General features: G+C 48.5%; 1 pseudogene; it reads right to left on the bottom strand.

The window, feature by feature from the left end:
• The window catches only part of LOC139229029 (Ig heavy chain C region-like), a 61,066-nt pseudogene extending 58,477 nt beyond the window's left edge, over positions 1-2,589 (bottom strand).
• Positions 2,590-12,105: the final 9,516 nt, after the last annotated feature.

Genomic DNA, 12,105 nt, shown 5'->3' with positions numbered 1-12,105 from the left:
TTTTAGTTTAGATTTTTTTCTCCTTTAGTAGAGATTCAATTATTTTTCCTACCACCGATGTTAAGCTGATTGGTCTATACTTCCCAGGACATGTTCTATCCCCCTTCTTGAATATAGATATTACTATAGTTATCTGACCTCAGTACTACACAATTTTATAACTAATTATTAAAAAGGTGTAGTAATACCAGATATCTCTGCCCTAGATTCATTTAAAAGGTGCTACATCAATGCAATTTATTTTTCAATGTTTTAATGTAATAGAAACACTTGCATTTATATAGCACCTTTCATGATGTTCCAAAGGGCTTTATAGCCAATTATGTACTTTAAAAAGAGAGTAGTCACTTTTGTAATGTAGAAAACATGGTAGCTAAATTACACACAGCAAGTCCCACAAACAGCAATTTGATAACCAATGATGTTGATCGATGGATAAATATTGACCGAACACCATGGATAACCTCTGCTCTCAACATAGTGCCACGAGATATTTTACATCTACCCGAGGAAGCAGACATCTTTCAGACATCTCAGCCAAAGATGTCCTCTGACAGTTCAGCATTCCCTCTATATGGAACTGGAGTGTCAGCCTAGTATGGAGTGGAACAAACTTGATTCAGTAGCAATAACCAAACCACATATGTCTTCAGTATAATCCATCCCAATCCAGCTAATGTTGAAAACATTCCTACCATTGTTAACTAAAGCAGCTCAACCATGGGAGGAGTGGGGTGGGGTTGAGGGGAAAATCATTTAACCCTTTCTCCAGCACTGCCCTCCATCCAGGTTTGGAATAAACTGCACCAGACACCGTGACCCAGATTCTATCTGCATCAACTGTTTAACAATTAATCTTCAGATAATTTTGGGAAACAATTCAATTAGAATTCAAAAATTACACAGCACTAATTAACAGAGCTAGTACTAGACACTAAACAGGATTGTACTGCAATCAGCATTTTCACTCAAATTAATGTCTAACAAATAGTAGAAATAATAGTTTAAATTATTAATGAATGTCTAAATGTTCAAACACAGAGTCCTTGCAGGAGGGATTTCCCAGCCACTTACCTGCTACAAAGAGCTTGGTCCCTTTGCCGAACACCCCCACAGTGAGATGTTCTAGGGTTCAGTCCATACAATTACCCAGGACCCTGGAATCAGACAGAAAACACATTCAGAAGCTCCAGTGCCAGCATTAATCAGACTCCATGTATTGCGAGTGTCCCAGCTGGTGTGGGACAGGAAGGAATGAACTCTCAGCAACATCCACACACTGACATTAAAGGTCAGCAACACCCAATACTGGGCAGTGAGACTCAATGCTCCCAAGTCTGAAATGGGATAAATTGAAAAATATTGTATAAAAAAAAAACATTAAAGTGATTTTATGAAATGTAAAACATTAGAATGTTTTCAGATGCAAAATGTTAAGTGTATAACATTTGCTACTCCCAGTTTTTGTTACCTTCTGTCACTGTGATACATAAGCACTGCTTGCTGAAAACCATTTTTCACAGTAATAGACGGCAGCGTCATTCACCTCCACGGACTTTATGATTAACTGGTAAATGTTGTGGCCGCTGTTGACATTCGATGTGAAACGGTCGCTGGTAAACCCCGAACCACAGGTTGGGGCACTGAGAGAGTGATGGTAATAGAGGATCCATTGAGGAACTGCTCCTGGTGTCTGCTTGTACCAATAAACATTATTGCTATCAACCGTTCCAATGTTACAGTCGAGTGTGGCCGTGTCCCCTAGTTTCACGGTCAGGGCTGGAGGCTGAGTCAGAGTCTGAGACTAAGACTGTCCGCCTGTAAAAGAGCAGGGATTAAACATTACACATTGACTCTTTAAAAGTGACCCCAAGCGCCCCATATGCTGCTGCGGGAGGAGCAGAGTTCAGTGTCTGTACTGACAGCCCAGCCACAGACCAGAAAAAGCACAGCGTCTGCATCGTTCCTGCCACTAAGCTGCCTGCCTTCCCTGAGTGTATCTGTGGCAGCAGCTGCCCATTGAGTCGTTATAGACCCATTCACACCAGGCAGAAAATCCATGCAAACTAGAGCCATTCACACTGACCAACCAGGGCAAGGATCGGAAATCCGCCCATTCAGCGTCAGAGACCGTCAGATTGAGGCAGAGACACCTCAGCACTGTTAGCAACTGACTGACATCTTAATCAGAAGATAGTTTATTGCCTGATATTTCTCAGTTTCTGCTTCATCTGTCCTGGGCTGGAGTTTAAATTGCAGGTTACTCCTCCAATAACAAGAACTCTCCGCCATACCTCAGTCTGATGCAGTACTCTCAGCTTGTGGCTCTCTTATTAATACAGACACCTTATAAAGCTGGAGGACTGGGACACTTTCTGCACCACACACTGATACAGCGCATGTTACTGGCAGCTCCCTCCCAGAGAAACCATCTGAAACATTCTCCATACAGCAAGCTCCTCACCCTGGGACACTTACTGTGTGACTCCCACATAGAGTCCTGACTCAATCTGTCGGTGAACCCCCTCAGTTAGTGTTTAGACAATTTTGCTGTGTGTGTATTACCAGTGCTCCAACATGAGTGAACATGCTTAACAGGGAAGGGACTGAAGTTATAACTAGTTACCGAAGTACTAACGTGCCAGCCAGCTGACTATCATATTCTAACCGGCTGTCAACCAGCAGCTGACCAGTATGACTATAAATTCTACTCAACTAACTGCTAAATACAATGTATTATCTGAGTCGCTGCAGTTTTCACAGAATCAAGTCATTGAGAGCCAATTGCACCTCATTTAAATACCAAAGGAGATTGGTTGAAGCTCAACTGCGCGGTTGGTGGCTTCGGCCAATCAGCTTCCAATATTTGAAGGAGGTTTGGTGACGCCCAAACCAGCTGCCCCGGGTGGGAGTGAGACTGACACACACCTGGGATCCGGGCAGGAACTGTGCTCTGTTATTTTAAGGAGAGGGACTGTCCAGAACAGAGTCCAACCCTCTAGGTCTGTAGTTTATAGCCACATTACACAAATATCTTGGTTTCTGTTCCATCTGACATGTTCCTTTCAGTAACTGAATGATCAGCCATGATCTTATTGAATGATGGTGCAGGCTCGAAGAGCTGAATGGCCTACTCCTGCACCTATTTTCTATGTTTCTATGTTTCTATGTTTCTACCTCGCTGTTTAAAGGGAGAATGGCCCAGAAATTGGATACGGCCACAAAATGCACAGTGTCCTGGCCCAACGATGTTAAGCTGCATCAGGTCAAAATGGTCTAGGTAGCTTGCAAAATTCGTGCTTAGTCCTCATTATGTAAGGGGTTCTCACTCCCAACTCAGGGAGTGTTGTTGTGCCTTGGGTGTCTATCTCTGGGCTTCTGCCCTCACAGCTTATGCCTAGCCTGTGAGGCAACTGTGAGTGTTAAACACTCTTAACCCCTTCTTCCCTAGCCTGTGACACACAGTTGAGCGTTTTCGATCTCTCTGGGCTTCTGCCCTTACAGCTTATGCCTGGCCTGTGAGGTACCCTGAGTGCTGCAAGAGCACCCCTGGAAAGACTGTGTCCACAGCTTATGAAGGGGGTTTTTGAGACTTGTGCACCCCCACAGCTTATGCCTAGCCTGTGAGGCACTTGTGAGTGTCAAACACTCCTAACCCCTTCTTCCCTAGCCTGTGACACACAGTTGAGCATTTTCGAGGTGCTCCTAGCTTCCCTTACACTGTTCTGACATACGACTCACGATCAGGAGTCTTACAATAGAACTGAGACAAGGTGATTCCAAGAGGAACTTCAGCTTCCAATTTATTTGACAAGGTATATCTCAACAAACAGCAATACACCAACAAAACAATCCCCCTAAATCCCACTAAATGAACACAACGAAAATCTTTACACAAGTTTAGCAGTACAATGCCCAACCTCCCACCTTTCCTGGCCTAACTGAGTTGGGAGTTCTGGGAACCGGAGGTTATATCACTACTGTTCCTTCTGCAGTCTGGTGGTTTGTTTCTTCTATCTTCGGTGTCAGGAAGGTTGTTGGATCACAAGAGCAGGGAACCACACACAATGCATTAGAAACCCCTTTTTATAGCCAAATTATCCAGTCCGCCTCTCCTGCTGAAATCGATCCTTCCCATTGGTGGGCTTTGTGATTTTGAAAAATGCAGCAGTTTTAGATTATTGCGGGTTTTTTCCACTGATGTTAACCTACTCAAGGTTTGAGTGGGTGTTGATTGCGTTGGCCTCCTGTAGCCATTGTGTAGGCCCTTGGGTTGTTTTGGGTTCCCTAGTTTTCTGAAGGTCTGCATAATTTCCCTCCAATTCAGTTTTCTCTAACCTACTCAAGGTTTGAGTAGGGCTTGATTGGGTTGGCCTCCTGTAGCCATTGTGTAGGCCCTTGGTTTGTTTTGGGATCCCTAGTTTTCTGAACGTCTGCATAATTTCCTTCCATAGTGTAAACATGGGGAAGACAATAGCCCGATAATAGCGATGAGTCAGTCCCACAGTTTCCGAGCAAGTGCTCTCCCATTGGCTTGAAAGCCCTATGCTTCGGGCTGATTCTGTCCCACCATTGGCCCTCCGGTGTCCTCCCCCGTCCAATCAATGCTCTGCCAAGGTCAAACCGTCTCGGTTTCAATTTCACATTGTAGCACAGACAGATCCCACAGCCCTTTTCCTTCTGGGTAAAATGAGGGGGTTTTCATCCTCCCCTACAATTATCATGATCATAGTCTTGATTTCACGCTAAAACTGCTGCTCATTGACTTAACGCTCAAGATGGGCCAATATTGGGTCCAGTCTAATTCCCAGTCATGTTTGCTACAGGCTTTATTCAGTACTTAAAGGGGAGATGCACTAATGCTGCAGCACCTCATTGTCAAGCCCCTCACAACTGCAACTGGAAGAAGACGTTAGTGCAAACCCATGGCGGAGTATCAGCACAGGGAGAGCCCGCAGATTCTTGGAAGTGGTTCTTGAGCCACTGGTCATGGCCGTGGAGAGGAGGCGGGCTGTCCACTTCCCCCACACTGGCAGGAAGCTCTCGTCACACTCCTCGCGAAATCTCTGGCAGGACAGAGACGCCCACGTCATGGCCAACACTGCGGTCCCAAGGTCAGCCATCCAGTGTCAGCTGAAGTTTAATGACCTCACACGGGTGGTCAAGGACAGCAAATGCCATATCCCACCATCTGCACCACAAGCCTCACACACTGCTCCATGTACCACACCCCCAGCACACACCTACCAAAAATCTCTACCCATCACTACTCACACCTTACAATCAGAGCTTCACTTCACCCTCACAACCTTACCACTGCTGCAACATCACACCCACATCTCTCACCTTGCGCACACTGACAGCTATTCAACTATGGCAGGCACATCACCCAAACACATTGCGCCACACTCACTCACGCACTTCTCTTTCTCTTGCAGGCAAAGGTCGCGCATCATCGGAGGGAGCAGCGGCAGACAGGTGGGGGGTAGGCTGACAACTATGACCTCAGCCTGCTGGAAGAGAGAGTGCTGGACATCATTGGGGGGCAGGTCATAGCGGCCGTGATAACCAGCGAGGTTGAATCCCTTGGGGACAACAACGGTATGCTCATTCCTAATTCTCCTCACATCCCACTTCCCCCTCATCCCACAATCTCTTCTCCTGTTCAAGCTGCTGATGCTGTATGCATGCGTATCCTGCTTCATGCCCCCCCTCCCCTCACCATACCCCGATTCTTCTGCATTTCTGCTTGCAGATAATCAGCAACAAGCACCTGAGAAGCCTGTCCCTGAGGCAATGCACGAGAGTGAGGGGAGAGAAGAAGAAGATGCTGCTGCATCTGTCACTCACAGAAAGTAGCTCAGAAACTGGCACTGCACATATTTTAGAGGCTAGCATAGAAACGGGATCTGCACAGAGTGAGGCACCGGGCACAAGTGGGCTGCAGCAAGGCCAGGGGTGAAAGGGAACTCGGGTCAGCTTCCCGGAGAGCGAGTTCGCACATGGTTTCTGCTGCACAAGACTCAGTTAAGGACCTTGATGGGTCGGTCTTCAGCAGAAAGGTGATTGGCATGCAGACCGAAGTGCTAGGTGCAATGGCTAGCCTGCCAGGGAGCCTATTGGCAATGTCAAGGAACATGGAGGAGTCCACCACCAAGGTCTATCAAGGCAAGGGAATACACATTAAATGGTACAACACTGAAAAGTGTAGAGGAACAAAGGGACCTTGTAATGCAGGTCCACAAATCCCTAAAGATAGCAGGCCAGGTAGATAAGGTGCTTAAGAAGGGTTATGCAATACTTGCCTTTATAAGTCGAGGCATGGAATATAAGAGCAAGGAGGTTATGCTTGATCTGTATGCTGGAGTAGTGTGTGCAGTTCTGATCACCAGTGAGATTTACAAGAATGTTGCCTGGACTGAAGAATTTTGGCTATGAGGAAAGATTGGAGATGCTGGGTCTGTTTTCTTTGGAACAGAGGAGGCTAAGGGCATTCCTGATTGAGGTGTATACAATTATGAGGGGCCTGGATAGAGTGGATAGGAAGGACCTGTTTCCCTTGGCAGAGGGGGTCAACAACCAGGGGACATAGATTTAAAATAATTCAGGGGAGGTTTAGAGGAGGTATGGGGAGAAATTTCTTCTCCCAGGGGGTAGTGGGGGTCTGGAACTCACTGCCTGAAAGGGTGGTAGAGGCAGAAACCCTCATCACATTTAAAAAATACTTGGATATACACTTAAAGTGCCATTAGCTACAGGGCTACGGTCCAAGAGCTGGAAAGTGGGATTAGGCATGAGGGGCCAAAATGGCCTCTTCCGTGCTGTAAATTTCTATGATTCTATGAATATTGTACGGTGCTCTGCACACAGTTTGGAGCCCAGGATTACCGGTCTGGAAATGATGGATGACTCCCGAAGAGCCCGTGTCGACCTGAACATGATGGAGTGTGTGACTTTTTTTTAATTTCAAAATATACTTTATTCATATAAAAAATGTGCACAATACATTGGTAGACAGTTCAGTACATTTGGATGCGGTCAGCAATTCCATGCAATACATTTGCTTGCTTTACATTTTGAGGTACATTTCAGTACAATCCAGGATACATTGTAATACAGTCATCAAACTAATTTACTCGTGGCACTATATGGTACATGGAATGAGTGAGGGTACAGTTACATTTCTTTTCAACATATATTACCAAACAGAACTTGCATTATACATGGCACTACATAGTTTTTTTCAGATCACGGTGCTCTATGTATACAAAAAGTTTACAAGTACAGCCCGAGGGGAGTTTTATACTGATTCCAGCCCCTGGGTTTATCGTGGCAGAAGGGCTTTAAACTGTGGCTCTTCCCCACCGTATGATGGAGATGGAGTGTGTGAAGGGCGATGTCACAGCTGCCATTGCTGCAGGGGACTAGCTATTTGTGCTGCACTTTTCTTTGACTGACAGGCGACAAGCCCCGCCCCCTGTCAAGCTCTGCCCACCGCCCCTCCCGGGCCCCGAATCATTCTGTCCACGTGGTGCCGAGAGGCGGGAGTTGCGCCCCGAGAGTCAGCTGCTTTCCTCACAGCCTGCCCGGCTTCGCCCTGGGACTCGCTAGGCCCACCTCCCACCCGCCCCGGGACTCGCTACGCCCACCCCCCCGGAACTCTCTAGGCTGACCGGGCCTTCCGTGAGCCACGAGTCCCGAGCGTCGGTGGCGGCATTAGAGCAGCGGGAGGGAGTTGGTGGGCTGGTGGTGAGTCGGACAGCCTTGGGCTGCGAGTGAGAGAGGCTGTTGGAGAGCGGCTGGCGGCGGCGGGGATTGGAGAGGAGAGAGGGCACTCGGGAAAGGCGGATCACATTCTTCCAACCCCCTACAAGGGACATCGTTGGAGTAGATGATATCCAGAAGTCACGACACTGTCACTATTCACTTCATACCCAATAAACCTGTTAACAATCCATACACAATGCCCAATCTATGGGGGCGCGGGAAGGATGCATGTGTTTGGGTAAGGCACTTCGGCTGGGGGAGGGAAGTAGTTGGACTGGGGTAAGGCTATTTGGCTGGGGGAGGGAATTTGTTGGACTGAGGAAAGGCACTTTGGCTGGTGGAGGCATACACTTGGACTGGGGCCGTTGTAAGGCACTTTGGCTGGGGGAGGGAACTAGCTGGAATCGGATAAAGCAGTTTTGCTGGGGGAGGCATACGTTTGGACTGGGGTACAGCACTTAGGCTGGTGGAGGTATGCACTTGTCCTAGGGTAAGGCACTTCGGCTAGGGGAGACATGCAATTGGACTGGGGTAAGGCACTTAGGCAGGGGCAGGCATGCACTTGCACTGGGGTACGGGAGTTTGGCTAGGGGAGGCATGCTATTGGATTGGGGTAAGGCACTTCGGCTGGTGGAGGGAAGTACTTGGACTGGGGTAAGACACTTCGGCTGGGGGAGGCATACACGGACTGGGATAAGGCACTTTGGCTGGGGGAGGCATGCTATTGGATTGGGGTAAGGCACTTCGGCTGGTGGAGGGAAGTACTTGGACTGGGGTAAGGCACTTCGGCTGGGGGCGGTATACACTTGAACTGGGGTAAGGCACTTTAGCTGCTGGAGGCATGAACTTGCACTGGGATATGGGACTTTGGCTGGGGGAGACATACACTTGGATTGGGGTTGGGCACTTTGGCTGGGGGAGGCATGCAATTGGACTAGGGTAAGGCACTTTGGCAGGGGGACGTAATTAGTTGGACTGGGGTAAGGCAATTTCGCTGGGGGCGGCATGCACTTGGACTGGGGTAAGGCACTTCGGCTGGGGGAGGCTTGCAATTGGACAGGGGTAAAGCACTTTGGCTGGGGACTGGCTTGCAATTGGACTGGGGTAAGGAAATTTGGCAGGGAGAGGCATGCACTTTGGCTGGGGCAAGGCACTTTGGCTGGGACAGGCTTGCACTTGCGCTGAGTCACAGCAATTTGGCACGGAGAGGCATACAGTTGAACTGGGGTAAGGCACTTTGGCTGGGGCAGGCATGCCTTTGCGCTGGGTAAGGCACTTTGGCTGGGGGCGGCATGCAATTGGACTGGGGTAAGGCAATTCGGCTGGGGAAAGGAAGTACTTGGACTGGGGTAAGGCACTTCAGCTGGGGGAGGCATGCATTTGGACTTCGGTAAGGCCCATTGGCTGGGGGAGTCATGCACTTGAACTGGGATAAGGCATTTCGGCTAGGGGAGGCATACAGTTGCACTGAGGGACGGGACCTTGGCTGGGGAAGGCATACACGTACTGGGGTAAGGTACATTGGCTGGGGGAGGAAACATAACAACATAGAAAATAGGTGCAGGAGTAGGTCATTCGGCCCTTCGAGCCTGCACCGCCATTCAATAAGATCATGGCTGATCATTCCTTCAGTATCCCTTTCCTGCTTTCTCTCCATACCCCTTGATCCCCTTAACCGTAAGGGCCATATCTAACTCCTTCTTGAAGATATCCAGTGAACTGGCATCAACAACTCTCTGCGGCAGGGAATCCCACAGGTTAACAAATCTCTGAGTGAAGAAGTTTCTCCTCATCTCAGTCCTAAATGGCCTACCCCTTATCCTATGACTGTCCCCTGGTTCTGGACTTCCCCAACATCGGGAACATTCTTCCCGCATCTATCATGTCCAGTCCCGTCAGAATCTTATACGTTTCTATGAGATCCCCTCTCATCCTTCTAAACTCCAGTGAATAAAGGCCCAGTTGATCCAGTCTCTCCTCATATGACAGCCCAGCCATCCCTGGAATCAGTCTGGTGAACCTTCGCTGCACTCAATAGCAAGAACGTCTTTCCTCAAACTAGGAGACCAAAACTGAACACAATATTTCAGGCGAGGCCTCACGAAGACCCTGTACAACTGCATTAAGACCTCCCTGCTTCTATACTCAAATCCCCTAGCTATGAAGGCCAACATACCATTTGCCTTCTTTACCGCCTGCTGTACCTGCATGCCCACTTTCAGTGACTGATGAACCATGACACCCAGGTCTCGTTGCACCTCCCCTTTTCCTAGTCTGCCGCCAGTCAGATAATATTCTGCCTTCGTGTTTTTGCCCCCAAAATGGATAACCTCACATTTATCCACATTATACTGCATCTGCCATGTATTTGCCCACTCACCAAACCTGTCCAAGTCACCCTGCAGCCTCTTAGCGTCCTCCTCACAGCTCACACCGCCACCCAGTTTAGTGTCATCCGCAAACTTGGAGATATTACACTCTATTCCTTTATCTAATTCGTTAATGTACATTATAACGTACTTGGATTGGAGTAACGCACATTGGTAGGGGCAGGCATGCATTGTGCTGGGGTACAGCACTTCGGCTGCGGTTTGGCATGCACTTCGACTGGGGTAAGGCACTTCGGCTGCGGGAAGCATAAACTTGAACTGAGGTAAGGCAATTTGGCTGGGGCAGGCATTCACTTCTGCTGGGGTAAGGCACTTTGGCTGGAGGAGGGATATAGTTGGACTGAGGTAAGGCATTTTTGCTGGGGAGGCATGCACTTGGACTGGGGTAAGGCACTTCGGCTGGGGGAGTGAAGTACTTGGACTGGGGTAAGGCACTTTGGCTGGGGGAGGCAGGCACTTTGGCTGGGGGAGGCATACACTTGGACTGGGGTAAGGCATATTGGCTGGGGGAGGCATGCACAGATTGGGTGGGGTAAGGCACTTCAGCTGGGGGAGGCATGCACTTGGACTGGGTGGGGTAAGGCACTTTGGCTGGGGGAGGCATGTACTTGGACTGCGGTAAGGAACTTCGGCTGGGGGAGGCATGCACTTGGACTGGGGTAAGGCACTTTGGGTGGTCCTTGCTGTCTGCTGGGGAGCTCTGTCCTCTGTCGCTTCAAGAATTCAAAGTGGATCGAGTTACAATTTGCAAAGTCAGGTGTAATCAGACAACAAGAACACCAAGACAAAGACGATATTCGGAGGGGTGACTGAAAGCTTGGTCAAAGAGGGGGTTTTTAAGGAAGGTCTTCAAGTCAGTGAAGGAGGTGGAGGGAAAGAAGGGTTTCGGGAGGGAATTCCAGAGCATGAGGCCTAGACGACTGAAGGCACGGCCACCAATGGTGAGACAAAGGAAGGGCAGAATGCAAAAAATGCCCGAGTCACAGGAACAGTGAATTCAGAGAGGGGGGGGAGGGTTGTAGGACTGGAGGAGGTTACAGAGATAGGGAGACGTGAGGCAATGAAGGATGAGCAGTGACTAGTGTCAGCCCTGGCTCAGTGGGTAGCACTCTTGCATCTGAGTCCCATTCCAGAGTTCAAGTCCCATTCCAGAGATTTCAGCACAAAAATCTAGGGAGACACTCCAGTGCAGTACTTCGGAGCTGCTGCCTTTTGGATGAGACTATAAACAGGAGCGTAATCAGACACAAATCTGACAGCAAGCCACATAAAGCGATATTAGGACAGATGACCTTAAGCTTGTTCCAAAAGGTAGGTGTTAATGGTATCTTGAAGGAGGAGAGAGATGTAGAGAGGCGGAGAGTATTAGCAAGGAAATCCCAGAGTTTGGGGCCTAGGCGCTGAAGGCATGGTGCCAATGATGGTGCGATGTGCATGATGCCAGAATTGGAGGAGTGCAGAGATATTGGAGGGTCGTAGGGCTGGAGGACGTTACAGAGGTGGGGAGGGGTGAGATCATAGAGTTATTTGAAAGAAAGGATGAGAAATTTAGAAGCTAAGCATTGCCCACTCAAAAGCCATTGTAAGTATGGTATCATACTGGTTATGTTAGTGAACTACAAATCCACCGTGCTAAATGGGATAGATACAGAATAGACCTTTCAGCTCAAAACTGGGCTTCCATGAGGTGCTGTGGGCCATCAGCAGCAGCAGAACTGTATTCCACCACAATCTGTAACATCATGGCCCAGTATATCCCTCACTCCACCATTACCATCAAGCCAGGGACCAGGATACAAAGATGGGTGGGAAAGCAACTTCTGCAAGGGGATATAGACAGGCTAAGTGAGTGGGCAAAAATTTGGCAGGTGGGGTACAATGTGGGAAAATGTGAGCTTATCTACTTTAGCAGAAAAAATAGAAAAGCAAATTCTAATTTAAATGGAGA

This window comes from Pristiophorus japonicus, chromosome 18 (assembly GCF_044704955.1).
Source record: "Pristiophorus japonicus isolate sPriJap1 chromosome 18, sPriJap1.hap1, whole genome shotgun sequence".
Lineage (NCBI taxonomy): Eukaryota > Metazoa > Chordata > Chondrichthyes > Pristiophoridae > Pristiophorus > Pristiophorus japonicus.
This window is presented reverse-complemented; position numbering and strand designations above follow the sequence as displayed.